This window comes from Cicer arietinum, chromosome 7 (assembly GCF_000331145.2).
Source record: "Cicer arietinum cultivar CDC Frontier isolate Library 1 chromosome 7, Cicar.CDCFrontier_v2.0, whole genome shotgun sequence".
In the NCBI taxonomy this organism is placed as follows: domain Eukaryota; kingdom Viridiplantae; phylum Streptophyta; class Magnoliopsida; order Fabales; family Fabaceae; genus Cicer; species Cicer arietinum.
Genome location: NC_021166.2, coordinates 6,398,188 through 6,417,277, shown reverse-complemented (window position 1 = coordinate 6,417,277; position 19,090 = coordinate 6,398,188). Strand labels below are relative to the sequence as shown.

General features: G+C 26.4%; 1 long non-coding RNA gene across 1 annotated transcript; it reads left to right on the top strand.

Annotated features, from left to right (window-relative positions):
• The first annotated feature begins 5,109 nt into the window (after window positions 1–5,109).
• Window positions 5,110–6,875, top strand: LOC105852466 (uncharacterized). Its single transcript, XR_001144329.3, has 2 exons — window positions 5,110–5,835; window positions 6,237–6,875. It is a non-coding gene; the product is annotated as an uncharacterized lncRNA (long non-coding RNA).
• The last annotated feature ends 12,215 nt before the right edge of the window (window positions 6,876–19,090 follow it).

Here is a 19,090-nt window from a genome sequence, read left to right as displayed (position 1 = left end):
CGAGACTCCTAATAGCTATAAAATTATTAAGTCTAGCTGTTCGTTGCCGTCTTTAAGAGAAAGGTTTTTCTTTTTCTTTTTTCTATCTATAATTCTTACGTTTTGGGCTTAAAAAAATTGTTAAGTTATCGTGTTTTTAATCTAATTTTTTTAACAACGTAATTAATATTATTAATATTGTTATTATTTTATTAAAAATTAAAATTAAATCTATAATATTTTTATCACTTTATTTCATAATTCTTTGATCTCACGCACAAAATCAATTATGTCCGATTCTTTATTTTTTATCCAAGTTATTAGGAGTTTAATATAGATTTCGGATATAAATTAATAATTATTTCAAAAGTTTAGATATTAATGTTGTTATTTTGTTTTTGAAAATTTCAGATTCGGTAGAATCACAAATCAATATATTCTACCATACTGTTACAAAAAGAAAAACACTTATGCATAAGCTTAGTTTCGGAATAAAATTGACAAAAAAGTATAATGACTAAATGTGATTTTAAAAATTCCTTCGTTAAACTTATTTTCGAAAGCTCTTAATTTTTATTTACACATAGCATAATTCATGTCATCACAAGATTTAGACATGATTCAATTTGTCTTTTAGTACACCGTAAAAATCTCCGAAGAAATTTTCTTTATATATGAACTAGAGACTACAAAACATTTTTTTAGATATTCGCATAGATAGGATGAAAAATACTAATTTGATTCATGAAAATAAAGTTAGGAGATTAAAAAGGAATAAACAATAGTTATTGAACTAAAATGAAATTATAAAATAAGTTAAGGGACTAAATGTATAATTTAATTTAAATTAAAATACTTAAATAATAAATTTGACGAATATTTAAAATGAAAGGATATTATTAAGAATTTTGTCAAAGTTTAATTTAAAAAATTTCAAATATCTTTGTATAAAATATGAATCTAAAAATGATCCATATAATTTTTTTGAAATTTGTAAATCGATCCCTAAATGTTTCAAAAATTAGGTCATTTGTTTAATTTTTCAAATTGGTCTTTATAATTTAATTTTGCCCAATTTTTTAAACTAATTATTTTGTACCACCTTTGTTTGATATTTATAGTGTTGTCCCAAAATTTTCAAAATTTATAAAAGTGACTTAATTTTTTAAGAACCAATTAACCTATTACTTTAAAAGATATTAAATAAAGAGAATTCAATTGAATTGAAGTATTTGAATTGCGTACAATTTAAATTTCCTAAATTTTTTAATTAATACTCTATCTGACAAAAATACAAAGGTAAATTTGCTAACATTAAATTAATTAAAATTAATTAAAATTACTTTGCCACCAATGGAGAGTTGAAATCCCTCCCAACATGTTAATCTTTTCCTCGTAGTCGTCCTTGAGAATTTGAGTGCTCCTAAATTTTATACGGATTGTATCCTTTTATATATCATATAGTGATAATGAATTGTATTATGTTTAATGTGATATTAATTAGGTCATTATATTTTTTATATATATTAATTGATTCATCTTAAATCTTATAAATATTATATTTGATGCGATGAATATGAATATGTTTTATGAATATGAATATGTTTGATGCGATGAATATGATTCATCTTTGCCACCAATAAATATGTTTTATTATATTTGATGCGATGAATATGAATATGTTTTTATATGATATAATCCTATTTAGCCTTGAGAGTCTTTTGAGATGAAATGCTATTAATGATAATGAAATTTATTTAAACAAGAGGAGAGATGGATAATTGTTAATAAATAAGATTCTAATGGAAAATAATCTGATATTTTGTTTTACTTCACAAACTTGAGATATGCAAGAATAATAAGAGTAGGAGAATTGATAAAACAAAATATTTTTGTTTTCTAGGGTTCTAATTATAATACAATTATAAAAAAGACTCAATATTTTTTTATACATATTTAATTATAAGGGTCCAACAATTTATAAATTTATAATTTTAAAGTTAAACTTTAAAAAGAAAAAACATTACACCACTCAAACTTTGACATTTTTTTTACAATATAATTTTTTTATACTACATTTCTTTACTATATAATATTTGTATACTATAAAATAAATATATACAATTATACACTTTTTTTATCTTACAAAATATGATAAATTTTACTGTAACTAAATCATAAAACTGTGAAGTTTTAAATTTAAATAAAAAACAAAACGTCTAATTTAACAACATGTTAATTAAATTAGAGTTTAAACAGATACAATCGCACACTTTAAACATGTTCAAGACATGTGATTTTCCGAAAGATCGAACTACATGTTTTCAAGTACTACATTTTTTAGATCCGCGCCACATGATTATCCAAGGAACTCAAAAGGAATACATCCTAAGCCACAATTTAGAAAGAAAGTTACAATTTTTATTTATTTATTGATAAAAAAAATAAAGTTACAATATAGGCAGAAAGCGGTTGATTTCACAAGAAATGTTACTCTACATTTACCTTGAACAACTTACTCTTAGAAACATATCACTTTCAAATCCAGCACCAACTCATAAATGCCCGCAAATTGTCCCACATACATATCCAAATAATAATGTAATCATATGAATATTGTGGTATAAATAGGATAATAACTTCACCAATGTGAAGACTTTTAAAACTTCCCACCTCAATTGATTTGTTAGTAACTGAGATAGTAATGATAGTTTATAATATAGTTGGGTAGTGCACAAGATTTTAGTTGTTAGTTGCTACGTTAGTTAGTAGTGTGAGGTTTTTGAGTAAAGAATAAAGTTTATGGCTTACAAATTGAATGCTTACAAATAAGCCATGAGCCCATGAGTGCATATCTACATGTGTGGAATTAAAGTATATATTCTAGATGCTTCTTTCTATTTTATGATATTTTGTAAAAATGTGGTAACTATTTATTCTATGAATCTCTTTTTATTAGATTCCACACAATGTCATTTTGTTGTCAAAATTTTACTTCGATGGAGTCATTAATATCTTTAAATATGCTCTCAACTTTCGTCATGTGATTTGTTAGATATAATTTTTTATTTAGAGAAAATATCTTAAAAAATCTACTTTGATTATATTATCCAAACATCACATTTATCTTTTTTTTTAAATTAATTTTTTATTTTATTTTAAAACAACTAATTTCAATTTATTTTAATATAATTTAATTACAGTTTAATTTATATATAAGCTATATTTGTTTAAGATACCGAATCTCATACTCTAGAGTTTTGTTATAAATACACAACAACAAATTATTTAAAGCCAGGTCTTTTATTTTTTGGGTACAATTATCCTTTATTTATATATTTATAAGGGAAAGATTTTTATGTTGTGTCAAAATTCATGTGATCTTTATATTTTTTATATATGTATTACTTTTTTCCTATTCAATATTCTTATTTTTTAATTCAAACTATTTACTATTTTCTTCATAACAAAAGTTTGAATTTTCATTTTAATTAAATATGTGAAATTCAATAGATAGTTCAAATAAAAAAAACTAATTTTAAAATAAAAAATAATAATAATAGAGGAAGGATTAAAGTACAAATATATTGTTACAGCATTTAATAATGTTTTAATCAATACAAATTTTATAGAATTCATACTATTAGATGGAAAGTTTGTATCATATAGATCACTTATGTACAATTTTATATAAAAAAATTTAAAATTATTAAATATATCATTAAGATAAATCAAAATTCAAAAAAATTAATAATTTAATTAGTTATTAAAAAAATCATTTAAACTTAATATGTTGTTGTTGTTATTTGGTCTTGGTGGATGATGTGAAATAGGATATTTTTCAATAGGGTGAAACTGTTAAATTAGTATAAAAAAATAAATATATTTAATCTAAATTTTAGACGAAATATATTTTATTTAACCAATTTTTATTTATATTTTAGGACAGCATCTTGAGGTTAGTTGTGAGAGTGGGAAGGCGATCTAGTTTGCAATTTTTTTGACTCAGTTCGTTGATCCAATGGACTGCTTGTGGTCTTTGTAATCTCTGATTGGGTTGTCGTGAGTTAATTCCTACTCTTTTTAATAAATTTGAATTGTAACAATATATATATTCGCTTGATTGAGTACAAAAAACTACCTTTCGTTTGATAAGTTACATCCTTGCGGAGAAAAACCTTAATAATAGTTACAAACCGTAAGATCTATACCCAAGCAAAAATCACAGGAACTAAAATCTAAGTTAGTGAATTGTATGAATCGATATATTTAATAAATTTAAATTACATATAGTAAATTTCAATTATTTATAAAGAGCCAGTAAAAGAATTTACTTATTTAGAGGGTACTTTTGTATTTTTATTATTTTTGACAAGGCAACTTTTGTATTATATAATAAAGTATACATGTGATCATGTCTATATGTCTTGTATTCAACAAAACCAATAAAGTCTTGTAAAAAAAAAAACTAATAAAGAAAAGGTTGTAAACTAACTATCCGAAAATTGTGAACGTTAATGAAAAGCTGATCAGTTGATGATAATGGACAAACTTTAGACATATTAATTTTTCTATACATCTAAAATGGCAAAGGTGCAGATAAAAGTGAGCACATTTGTAAATTTGAGCCAACATTTGGCATTAAAATCTCAACCACTTTGTAATGTTGTACAACTTGATTTGTGTAAGTAGCTATAGTTGTAGATGTGTAGCACATAGTTAAAATAGCTCCAGCTTACAAGTTCATATAAGTAGAAAAATAGGAAGGAACTTGATATGGAAACAATCTTGGGCTCTACTTTTATTTTTTATCCCATTACTTTAGCCAGGATCAGTTAATTAAAAAGTATACAAAAAAATAAATAATTATTATCCTTTCTAGCTTGGACAGCCTCATATGCCAACCATATTGTAACAGCTACATAGATGAATTATTCTTTTTTCATATAAAACATCTGCATTACAGCAAAATAATTGATTATCATGACCTGGAATTGTAAATATGTGTGGTTGTCTATTTATTTAATTATTTTTCATAAATAAAAAAGAGAAACAAAATTAATACATATTGAAAGATAGGGGACCATAAACCACCCATACTTTAAATCAATACAAAAAAAAAAAAAAAAAAGATGATGCTCACATGGTTGCATGTGAGGGAATGGGAAAGGTTATTTCAATTTTACAACCACACCTCAATTTTTTGTTGTTTCTTTTTGTTCCTAAATATCTAATTTGCATATGCAAATTACATATTTCTTTTTCTTGATTTGTCTTTTTTGGGAAGATTATTGTTCTTTACCAATCTGACGTGTTTTTATGTGACCCACTGCGCACTCACCGGGAAAGTAAGCCATTTTTTGAAAGGTAATTTAATTTTGCACCTTTGTAAATTGTATAAGTGATACTGAACTGAACCCTACACCCCCCCCTACCCCCACTCTCACCCCCTCCCCTCTCTTTTCTCTTTATAAAGCTGCTAGATTCATATTATAAATTGTAGAGTGGTCCATATGAACTTAATTTGAAGTTGCATATGCTTATTTCTTTCTTTCTCAATTCTCTTCTCTTCTTCTCTATATAATATATCTCTCTACCTAGCTTTTTTTTTCCTCTCATTAAGTGCTTCTTCAACACAAACTTAATTAACTTGCCTCATCAAATGTGAGATCTGAAGTCCAATTTTTGTTTTTAAGTCCTGGTCATGCTTTTCCACAGCTTTCTTGAACTTCTTTTGCATCTTAAATCTTTCCAAATTCAAGATTAATAGCCCTAGAAGAAGCTCAAGAAAGCTGTGGGAGAATATGGCAATCAGGCTTATTATTTTTGCTAGATGCAGAATTTACTTACTACAAGGTGAACTCAATTTCCTCTTCTTTTCATCTCAATATATTATTATATCATGGTAATTAATTAATTAATTAATTAACTATTATCATGTATGTGAGATTTTCCAGTATCATGGACAATTTATTTATATATAGTTTTGATATATAATTCTGTAACTCGATTTAGTTAAATTGTTTTCTCTGTTTTCATAAAAATAATATACTTATAATATTTTTAATTGAATTATTATTACTGGTCCTGTTTTTCCTGTTAGAAAATGGGTAGGGTCTAATAGGTCTATATATACTCTACAACACTTGTTTTTCTGTTGGTTCTTTGAGTGAACATGAAAATATGTTTTTTTTTTTTTTTTCAAAAAAAACTGAAGATTAAAAATTAACAAGTTTTTTTGTTGTTGTTAAATTCAGATGGTACACGTTTGAGCCATGCAAGATGGGAGTAGAAGATTACAATATAGATTTGTATTTATTTATATTAAATTATGAAAAATTGAATGTTTCCTAGTTGTCTGTAGAATTGGGTGAAGTTTCCAATTAACTAATTTACTAGTAAAAATGTGATTCATTCAATCAAATGGTGAAAGGAAAAGAAAAAAAGTATTTTGTGTTTGCAGAGAAGATTCCCTCACTTTTCCTTTTTATTATTAATGATGATAGTTCTTCTTGTTGCCCTTTTAGTTTAATCTTCTCCTACATTTCTGTGAAAAAGGTTAACCTTTGTCATTACATGACATCATATATTTTTTTAACCACTCCTCTCTCCTGACATCATTTGCCGTATTGATTTTAACACCCCCCCACCCCATCTTCTCTCCTCTCTCTCCCTCCCCTCTTACTCTGTCTCAAATCTTAATGTCTCTTTCTCTCTACATACCAACTTGGTGCTGAAATCTTTGCTAATTTATTTTTCAAATATACAACCTCTTCTTGCTTTCTATCATCATTTTAATTTACCGACCCCAATATTATGAAATTGCAATTGTAGATGAATGTAATTTAATACTATGGTTTGAATTCATATTAATGATATTATTGCAGTTTTACACATTCCCATACTTATTTATAAATGGTCCGAGTCACATTCTACATTATATTATTTGTGAAAAAGAGTCAAATTAGTTAACCAATTTAGCGTTAAAATCTGAAAATCAATTGAATTGTCATCTAATGTGGCAGAAGATATTTGCAATTAGTGAGGAATATTGTAGAATTGATAAAATGTATAAGGAAAATGAGACATCAGAAAAAGAAGCTTTACCAATTATAAGGCATAATTTTACATTTGTATAAACTAAGAACGTTTAGCCTAACGTAGTGGAACACGTTGTTCTGATAGGAGTAGGACCACAAAAAATCTGATTAAATCAGGCAGATACAGAGGCATGGCTCTTCTGTGCATCATCTTATACAAAAGGATACGATTAGTATATACATAGATACCTAGTGTGATGATGTAGTAATAGTTAAATTTGGAAAAAATAATTCTCCACTAGAAAAAATCTTATAGTCACAGTAACATTTTTAAATAAGTTTATCTAAAACAATTTTTTAGTTAACATTTTTGTAAATTTCTTTAAGCTTGTAAAATTAAATATTTTTTTATAAAATATTAGAAATTAATTATAATTGAGAAAATTGCATAAATAAAAAGATAGGGTCGTGGTTGATATTAAGTGATTAAAAAAACCTAAGTTAAAATTATTTTTGAAGTGAAATAAGGTGAGACTCTAATACATTTAGAGTTTGGTTCGGTATAATATCCACTATCCATCAACTAATCATTTGAAATCTCATTATTTTTATTTTATATTTACTTATTACATAATTTTATTTTTATTTTGTCTTATAAATAATATTTGAGTAAATTTTACTTACTTGACTTGCTTCAAGTTAACCACATTTGAATTTTTTCGATGGAAGTAAAATTTTGAATTGACGCAGACAAAACATTTAAAATTATTTGATCTAGATAGAACTATTCAACAAATAAAATAAAAATAAATAAGTTTTTTTATAATTATAGATAAAAAAATTAATTTTAAATTATTTAATCTCCATTGAACAATTATTGATTTGAAGTGAGCAAATACATAAATTCTGGACTAAAATCCAGGGTTAAAAAAATAAAAGTACTAAGAGGGTACCGTATTATTGCTATTATTAGCCGAATTTTATTTTTACAGTTTGGAAGGAAATAGTGGAAATTTTGAACACGGGAACACGAAACCCATGAAGAAACGAAATAGCTTTGTGAATTGTGACACGACATCGTGTGAGGAAGCAGAGAGACAGAGATATAACTGATGATAGATGCACGGTGAAGCCTTCAATTCAATGACATGAACTGAATCCTGTGCCAAATTTTCCTAGTACGGAATTATTCTTGCTTTTTGAGTTTTTTGACACCACTGTTGATTCCGCACCTTGTATTTATTTTGCAAGTAGAAGAAAAGAATGTGGTAGTATATTTGTTATGTCGGGCTCTAAACTGGAACGTGTCAGTTGCCATGCAGTGTTATTAAACTCCTCTTCTTTCTCTACAATTTTAATGTCTTTACCTAAATTAATCTCACTTAATAATTAATCGCAATATTGTAAATGGGCCTAGTGGATTTCATAGCTTTGTGAAATAAAAGAGTTAAATAAAATATTCAGCGGTAATTCGAAGTCCAAAACTGTTTTTTTCTTCAAATATGATTTGTTCATAACATTTGTCGTTTTTTGTGAGATTAAAAAGACATTTTTTGTTAGCCACGAACTATTAACTAATGGAAATAACACTACAATCGGAACCACTTATAGTCAAAAACACGAAAAGAAACCAAGAGAAAAACCACATTCCTAGCAATACCCCGAGTTAAATTTAATAGAAGCACCCTCTAGATACACACTGAAGCAACAAGTTTAAAATGAATTAGTCCAAGTCATTGTGCGAGAACAAGGTCAACTATGGATGTGTAAACCTCTATTGACATAGACCTAAAAAAGGTAGCTCAATTGTATGAATTTGCACCCTTTCTTGTATTGAGTAGAAAAATTGTAAGTCCCTTTGCAAATTTTGAAATTAAATTTTTGAATTAGGTATAATTATAATATGTTGGATTCAAACTCAGAACTTATAATTAAATTATAAGAGATTCAGTCCATTTTATCTAAAAATTGTTGTACAAATTTGGATGCAATAAAAGTATCGAGAAGGAGGGTCGTCGTCTAATCTTTGCTAGTAATCAATGTATTCCTTCTCTATATCAAACTAACTACACTATTAAAAACACCCCTATTAGCATTGGCTACAAGTATATGAGAGTTTAACTAAAAAAAATCATTTTAAATAGTTACAATTACATGTTATAATGGTCATTTAGAATTGTTTGGTTCAACGGATGAGATGAGATGAATTTTTATGGTTTTGTATTTGATTCAAGAAAACGAAAGATATTTTAAATGATTTTTTAGTTATATTTAGCCCTTCCAAATCTTCTCAAATAGAGGGAAAGCAAAAATCAATTTAAAAGAGACTTTACCTCCTTTTCTTTCCTCTTAAAAAAAATGAACCAAATATATTTCCTTTCCTCTTTCTAAAGTGTCTTTCATCTTAATTAGACCAATTGTACCTAGACACCAAGTAAGTAGAACATATACTACCATTTTTCCTACATATAAGACATCACTGATCATATCACATGAGCTAATAAATTTGATAGTAACATATACTTTCGGCAATTTATATTGTTTTTACAATTTTATTCTTCAAGAGAGAGAAATAGTTCATGTTTTCATTACAGTATGTATTGTTAGGTGGAAAAAAAATTTGCAAATTAATTAAGGATATGTTGATAAATAATAACTAATACAGATGAATTTTTTTAAAAATCTTATATAAAGAGAAGAAAAAAAATTACTTAAGAGCTTCTTATATTTAGATGTAGAACTGTTCAAAGAAAAATTGGGGCACCCATGCATACATTTGAAACAGTAACTCCACCATGTCCTGTTTTAAAACTTAACTAGACAATTTAAGTGTTATTCTTAATTATTTCTATAGAATAAAATATAACTAAAAATCATATTTAAAAATGTAATGTATCTAATGTAGTCATAAATAATTACAAATTTGCAACACTTTTACATACCTAAAGGTGAAATCTTCAACGACAAAAGTAGCTAATGTGGTTGTGTTGCGATCAATTGTGGTTGCGAGCCTCAAATTAAGCAACGAAAGGCAATTTACATTTCCCTTAAAAAAAGGCAATTTGTATCAGATATTTTTTTTGTTCCTCATGGTTAGTGATGGTTGTGACTGTGATCGATCAATTATGATTTGTGAGCCTCACAATTCATAAAATAACTAAGGGTATAAAACCGGTTCAAATAAATTAAGCATGTAGCTAGGATAATTATAATGTCGGCAACATCCGTTGGAATTAGGTAATACAAATATTCATTTTTTTTATATAGTTTTATATTCATATTATTACACGGTCCTTTAAAAGAGGATATATTGGATTAATTTACGGTGATGATGAATGAATGAGTAATAATGAAAATGACAAGAATATGGCCAGTATGATATGAACAATTGGTAGGGTATGCTATTGACGTAAGTAACTCGTCCCTACAAAGAGGACGCCCAATCAAAATAATAACACTTTTCCCCTTTCTCATATATGAAAGTGCCGAAATAACAATAAAAGGAAACTATGTTGACCCATGATGTGAAATTCCAAATTGTACTCCTCCATACACAACAATCATCATGACCATATACATTCAAAGTAAAATTTCAGCCTCTTAGTACACATTATATATGTGCATTTTAACCTTTTGTTAGGCATGATTTTTTTTCCCAACAGAAAAAGCGTTATGTTCTAGACTTTGGTTGTAATATAAGTAAATTTTTTGTTGAATATCATATGTTTTAATCAGAATTTAATTATATTAAATGGTATGTAAGATTGAATTTAATTTATATAAACTATAAAAAGTCTTTATACTTCAATTAATTACCGTTATATTATATGATTGGTCACAGTTTGCGACAAAACTGCAATATTTTTATATGACTGGTTCAATATTTTTAGGCATATAAAAACTATGCAATTAATTTTTATATTCATATATTTTTCATTTAGGAGTTAAAATTTAAATAATTAATGAGTAACGTATATTGATTGTGACTGCCTACAAAATCAGAAACGTATATATACACTTAATAAATGCAAGAAACAAATAATCATTCTTCCATCCGGTTTTCATTTCATAGAAAAGGAAACGTTGGCAACAACAATGGATTCACCGTAGCATTATTTGGGGGAGGTCTCATTCTGAAAGAGTAATAATTATTTTTATCTCTCTAGTTTTAAGAGGAATAATATCTTAGTATTTTATAGTTTGATCCAGATCCGTAAAATTTAATGAAAAATTATTCATATCACATTTCAAATTCAAATTGTTTTAAATAACTTATCTTTAATTGAAATTTTTTAACCTCAATCGATTTTAGGTCTAAAAAATAATAATAATCCAACTTTTGGAGAGTACTTTTTCTGGATTACTAGATGGATCAATGCAATGTAATAGGTTAAAATTAGCTACAATTTTTATACTATAAATAATAATTAGAAAAATGTGATGGATTTTGTAGCCACGAGACAAATGTAGACAGCAAGATCAAGATGATTGTCTATTAATGTATTCCCTCTCTGTCGTTTAACTTTTTTCACCGATCTTCCACTCTTCCACATCACAAAGCACAAGAAAATCTAACTTTTTCAGTTTAATATATATATATATATATATATATATATACATCTTCCTCCAAAGTAAAAAAAAAAAAAACACACTATATTTAAATCAGACAAACAAATCCCACAATCCACATCATTTGACCACAATGTCTTAGAACATCAATACACATATTCAAAAAAATAAAAGATGGATACGTCTTCGACTATGCAGCTGTAGTAGTTTTCTGTATATTTGGTAAATAAATTAAGATTTAATACGATTTGTGCTTACATGGTAATAATAAAATTCAAATTACAACAATATCCTTAAACTATATTAATAGGAGCTGTTGCCGTTAATTTGTTAGATTAATTAAATTCAGTATACTATATAGTGTATTACACTTTAATTGTATAATAATTTTTTATATAATTATTTCAATTTTTTTATTTTTTTTATTATTTATCTTTTTTTTGAACTCAACATAATTCTCAACAATTAATTACGCACCTCGCACTCTAATTGTCCATAGAACAATTAGTTGGACCAAACTGTAAGCCATACTCAAGACAATGCTTCACTAAGGTCCATCAACAAAATTAAACAATATTTCTATACTAAAGTTAATAATAGCAAACATAACCATGATGAGTGAGGGGCACATTTTAATAAAAGTAAAGGAAATGACGACAAATATTGAATATAAAAAACATATAATAGATCCAACAAGAAAAAGCATAACATCAACTCAATCAATTCAATTCAAAGCTCCTTTAAAAAATATATATTCAATTCAAAGCTAAAAAATAAAAATAAAATCAAAGCCATAGAATGAGGAACAAATAAGAATATACATGTTAGATTAGTGGGTTACAGTTAGATTAGGATATTGATCCTACAAATAAAGTAGCATGCTCATATGACACTTTTACAATATCTTCTGAAAAAGAAAAAGAAAAAAAAATGTTTATTTATTTATTTATTGTATGGACTCAAATTAAGTCCCGTGAATGCATCATCCAAAAGTCCTTGTAAAGTTAATGGCGCTGAAGCTCACCATTTTGTCGGATTAAAATCCTCAAACATAGACACAGCTTTTCTGGGATCAGCAACTTCTTCTTCAAGACCATGCAAGATCCATTTTTTTCTCTATACTTGAAAAAAGTTTTTAATTTTCATATACTCTCTGTATAAAAAAAATGACGCTGCAAAACATTACAATCAACATTATAAGTAATTATTGTGATTTGATAGTAATTGATTAATAATGTAAAATTTATTTGCTGATAATTGATATAAATTAAATTGCTTTAAAAAAGACTTTTTACCTTTTATAATTTCTCATTCCTATTCCTTAGGGGAATTAAAAGGGTACAAATTTTCAGCACTAACTAGGAATAGCAAGATAAAGAAAAAAAATAGTACATGCAGGTGATATCTAAAAACATACATTTGTTACATCATGGTAGTCTCTAACTTGATTAGGGAAAAGAAAACCCTAGTTTCTTTCACAGGCTATATATACTTATATGCGTATTGCTTTTAGATAGCTTTCTTTGTTCTATAGCAAAAATTGCCATAAAATAGCTCCTTGGTTAATATTTTGTTAGGATCTTTATGGTTAATCTTTTCCATAAAAGCTTTACCTAACCCATGGGCTATAGCTAGAGTCACCAACCAATTGCTTAAAAGTGTTGTTAATAAGTTGTTGGTAGTTCTATACAAGATATAAAGGCATTATGGTAACTTCTTTGTGGTCCAATATTGTCTCTAACAATCTCTAACTGAAAATGTTCTCTCAAATGTGTTTCTTGTGACTTGTATATTTTTTTATAAAAAAAAATTACTTCATGTACATTTCTTGTGCAAAGATTTTTTTATACTATAAATCCAAAATAATCATCATACCATTTAAATCATTTGACGTATGATGTAGTGTCGATAGTTTAATTCATAATTAATATTTCTTATATTAGACAATGTGATTTAATGATAATGTAAAAAAAAAAAATTACGTATTAAAATTTAACAATTCTAAAAAAATAGCTTAATCAAGAGCTAGGATATTGAATCTAGATATAAAAATATACACTCTTTTGTTTTTGTTATTATGTTAAGATAAGAACAGTATAATTGTTCCAATCTTGCAAATAAAATATAAGAGTAAACAATTCATGATTAATTAATTAATTAGGTCATTACAAAGTAGTATAATGCTTGTGCTGAATCAGCAGGCTGGAATGTTTATTATATTACTGATAATTTTGCCGATTAAAACAATGGAAAGAACAGATCAAAGATTTAATTAATGAATTGAGTGTAAGACATGTTTTAAATAGAAAAATGTAATTGATGACCATTGATCCATTGTAAGATGTATATAACTTTTCCCAGAATTTGGTTGCTAGTTGGATACAAAACATACACTTCAAAACAAAAGAAATTAAAGGAGAGAGATGGAGACAGCAGAAGACGCTAAATATGAAATAATTAAAAATTATAATAATTATTGTACTCAGCATGGACTTGACTACCACAAAATTATATTATTATTAGATCAAAACAGCTATGCATTGCCACAAATAATGTTCATGTGCAAATTAATCACCACCATCTCCAATTATATCATTACCCATTCAAGCTTGCTTTAATTTTTTTTCCTTGCCATTAAAAAAAAAGATCTAGCTTCAAATTGCTAGATTAAATAAAATGCAAAAATGTTAATTACAACCTTTAAACCAATTATGGAGGGCAAGGATTCATTACTTCTCCGTGGTATAATTCTAAGGTATTGTTGTAAACTCGAAAAAAAATTAAGATCTGGAATTTAAGGAAATTTGTTGCATAATAATTAACTAATTCCAAATCTACCATAATTGTGAGCTGAAATTAAATTCCCGGACTCTGGATCAGATCAAAGGCTGTGTATCATTTGAATCATCGTCATCATCTCGAATCTGCAAATTGATATCTGAAAATTCTGATCATTAAAATAGTGTCAAATATTTTATTTTTTAAAAAAGAAAATTACATAGCATTAACTTTATCACATATATATAACCACACACACAAAAAATGTTTAATATGAATAGGTGTAGAGAAGAATCTCTTTGATTTGTAATTGACCCTATCTGTATCTTCCCACAGCTTTATTGAACCGCAAAACAATATTGTGTAGAAGAATGAATGCCATGGCATGCATGGAAAGGAACTCTTTTGTATGCAGTTCAAGAAAGCTGTGGAAGAATACAAAGAGGAGCACGATATATGTATCTATTGTATTTTTTGGGAGAAAATTAAATTAATACAAGGAGATGGAAGATTCATCATGATATATTAAAAACCCTAATCTAAAACCAAGAGAAATTAAGATGTAATGAACAAAAAGAGGCTAAGAAGTGAGAGGTGTTGTAGGTATAGGTGCGATGAGGTGTGATATTTATAGGAGAATTTAGGAGTTTTTATGATTATTATTTTTCATTATAATTTAATTTTCTTTTTTTTTTCCATCAATCCCTAGAAGAATATTGGGCCTAAGACAACAGATATTACTGTACCCCGCTTTTCTCGAACCCTAATTAAAAAGCTGACTAAGTTTGATCCATTAGAGATTAGACACCTATAATAATAATAATAATAATCAGCAATTTTATGCATTATTTTTTTAATAGGGAAATATTTGTGCGGCTAAGATGCAATTTTCCGGATCGAATGGTGAATGTTATATTTGTGGGGGACACGATGTGGGCCCATCTTCAGATCTGTCCAGTTGTTCGTCCAACGAAAGTTTGCACTCCGCGCGCTTCTCGCCAACTTCGCTTCACTGTTCACCTTCATCAGCCAGCTAAATGAATGATTAAAGCAAATTAATGATTGATTAATTTTTAATTTTTTATCTAGACTTAAATACAATTAATTATGAATGATTCAAGATTTGATCCGCGTTTTAAATTAAAGTACGAAGGACTAGTGACCTGGTTCTTAAATATGCATCTATGAATATCAATTAGAATGGAGACCCAACTCTGAGTTTAATTATTATAGATAGAGAGACTCTCACGCTTCTTCTATCTTTATTTTTGCCTTACAGTTATTGGGACAAAGTTCATATTGGTTGCCAGAAACTTGTAACTTCATTTTTTTGCTGAAGGTTACTTTGAACGTCTGAAAGATATGTCGAATTAACCTCTCTAATAATGGCCATTTTAGTCTTGACTTTACTTTAATATGCATTATTTCTTTATCCAAGTTTGCCATTGGAAGGGAGAAACCATATTATCTATATAATTAATTGTGTAAAAATTATTATTATTATTTTAACAATATTAATTTCACTCCAAAAGAAATAATAAACATCAAGAGTAAATTATGTATTTAAATTTAAAAGGCACGATAAAAAGAGAAAATATATTTTTTTAATAATTTAGCTTGACCATGGAAGGTGTTGCTCTTATTCAAATAGTTTATGGTCGGTTATAATGGATTACTGACTCTATCAAGAGAGATTTAAAAGTCCTTTTTGAAAATAGTATAAAAATTACTACACAAATGGACTTTAAATGGATTGTGGATTTTTGGGTTGTAAATTTTTTATTTATATTTTCTAATATTAAATGTCGTAAACTTTTTTAAAATAAATTATATAGTTTTCTACGTAATCTAACTTTTTTTAAAATATTATTAATATTATTTTAAATACAATATAAAAGTTATTAATATTTTATATACTTTATTTCTAATTTTGTTTGAATATTTTACATGTTATTAATATTTTATATACTTTATTTCTAATTATTTGTCATGCGGATGTGTGGATAGTCCTAAGTCTTATTAAAATTTGGATTTAAAATTTTAGAGCTCAAATATTTTATAAAATCAAAGTAACATATAGTTATTGTAAGGATTGATAAATTTTATTACCATTAATTATATTTAATCAAATATAATAATGAAATAAAATTAAAGATAATAAGCAAAGAAAAAAGACTTAACAAAAATGAATGAGAGAGACAAGGCTAACATCAAACAAAAAATATATATAGCAATAATATAGACTCAAATCTCAACAATATACCAGAACCTCCCTTATGGGAGTGTAATACACTACTAAAACGTATTTTTGATAGTGTATATTAACAAAAATAGGAGGTAGAATGAGTAATCGCAATTTTTTTTTATTGGCTTGGTTTTGTTTTTATGTGGGCTTAAGGGTTTAGTAACCCAATCTCATAGTTGGTGGCCTCCCTTTTTTAACGAAGATGAAACCTTACGGGTTGAGCCCAGAGTCACTCATCTCCACCTTAATTTGCTAATGCTTCTTTTTTCCCATCTTCTTTCTTCTTTTGCTCTCTCTTTTTTTTTTTTTTTTTTTTTTTTTTTTTTTTTTTTTTAACATATAAACCTTACATAGAGCAAGATCCGTAACCCTCATGTTTTAAAATAAGTGTGTAGTTTTAGCAAATAGATTATTGTTTTTTTTTTTTTTTTAATCTTTCTTTTTGTAACATATAAACCTTACATAGAGCAAGATCCGTAACCCTCATGTTTTAAAATAAGTGTGTAGTTTTAGCAAATAGATTATTGTTGTGTATCACTTTCAAATATTATAAGGTTAAATATTCTTTTATTTTGATTCTTATTTACAATTTTTAGTTCTCACCCTTTATGTATCTCTTTTTACAAAAATATGTGGTGCTTTTATCATTGCCTTTGTAGGGGTTAAAAGCACACCACTTTCATATAGAGTGACAAAAAATGGACAAAAAATTATAAAGACCAAAATTAAAAGATATATGATTTTGTAAAAATCAAAAATACATTTAACTCAGTATTTGTATTAAATATATTTACAAAAATATTTTTTCTATTCTATTTCATAAATACCCTTTGTAGTTTTCACTTTTCACATATTTTAAGAAAAATAATAATAATATATTTAATGTGACTATTTTAAGTATTGAAGTAACTTTTTTTATTAAAATAAATTATATTCATTGATTCAAATTACATAATACATTGATTTAATACAAATTTACTAGCGTAAAACAACAACATGGCACAAATCGAAAACACACCTATAAATATGTCAAAATTTAAGCGTTCAAAATTTTTGTACATCCGAATCAGTAACGTTGACGACCGACGTCAAAATTATTTATTGAAATCTATAATCAATCAAAACTATTCTATTAATTTGAACTAAAAGAAACACCGCACAAAGACGAGAAAAAGCGTCACACCAAGACGGAAAAATCAAAGAACGTCGCACTCAGACGACGAAATCACAACAACAAGAATACAAAATAAAAGTTAAATTATTGTCGAAACCAATTATTTAAATGTAATGAGAGAAAAAATTATTTGGAGGGATGTTTCTAGACAAAAAAAAAAGTCCAAAATCACCACCTTTAACGAAGAAAGAAGAAGAAAACTTAGAATTTATTATTTGGGAGAGACGACTTATTGGTTGCAATTGAAGTATCTAAAATATCATTTTATTTTATATATTCTATATGTATATAAATTGACTTTTCGTTTCTAAAATATTTACCAGTGTTAATTATGGTGTTGTCTTTTTCATGAAAGTGCTTAAAAAAAATGGATATAGGGAAAAGTAATATCCAACCGTTAATAAAAATGAATTTATGAAAATTACTCTCGGATTCTAATTATAAAAGAGTTTTTGGATAATTTTTTTTTTACTTATTTATAATAGAAAATTATAATTTTTTAAAATATATTTATGGTTTAAATTATTTTATAACCTTGGTATGTGATGTTTGTCTTTTAATTATTAGTATGTGTATTTAATGATTAACAATTTTTCATAAGATATAAAAATATTTAAATAGTCAAAACATTAATTGAGTTTATTGATTTTTGTCTCTTATAATTGGGACCAAATGAAATCTATCACTTTTTTATTTATTACTTTTTTGTAGTCTATGTACAAAACCTATAATCCATACATCAAATATTTTCTTTTTAGGAAAATATAACACTTTATTTTTTAAAAAAATTCAGGTTAACTCATATCTTTTATTAAATACTAATCGCTTATTATAGACGTTTTAAAGGAAAAAATTAAACTAACATAAAAAATAGAAACTCTCGTTAAGTAATGAATTATCTTATTCTCTTGTCTCCTAATAAAAAATCACTTAGTTTTGGTGAGAAATTAAAATGTATTTATAGTGAGAGCTGATGAAACCAAACTCACATTCATCAAGTTAGGGATTATGAAGTGCATACACTACCACCTTACAATCAAGCTTAAATACCACGTGCTCAACCTCCCACTCTTCTAACTACTGCAAGCCGGTCAAGAGTCATGTGGCTTCACTTCACCCTCATGTACCCAAAAAATGAAAACAGTCATATTAATTAAAATCTAAAATATATAAATACATGTCATATTTAACCATTTTATTTTAAAAAAAATAATTAATAAATAAATAAGAGAATGATCAATTTATTATATTATCATTATCAATTAATTCGAATTGTCATAAATGCACAATAGAAAAATCATAAAT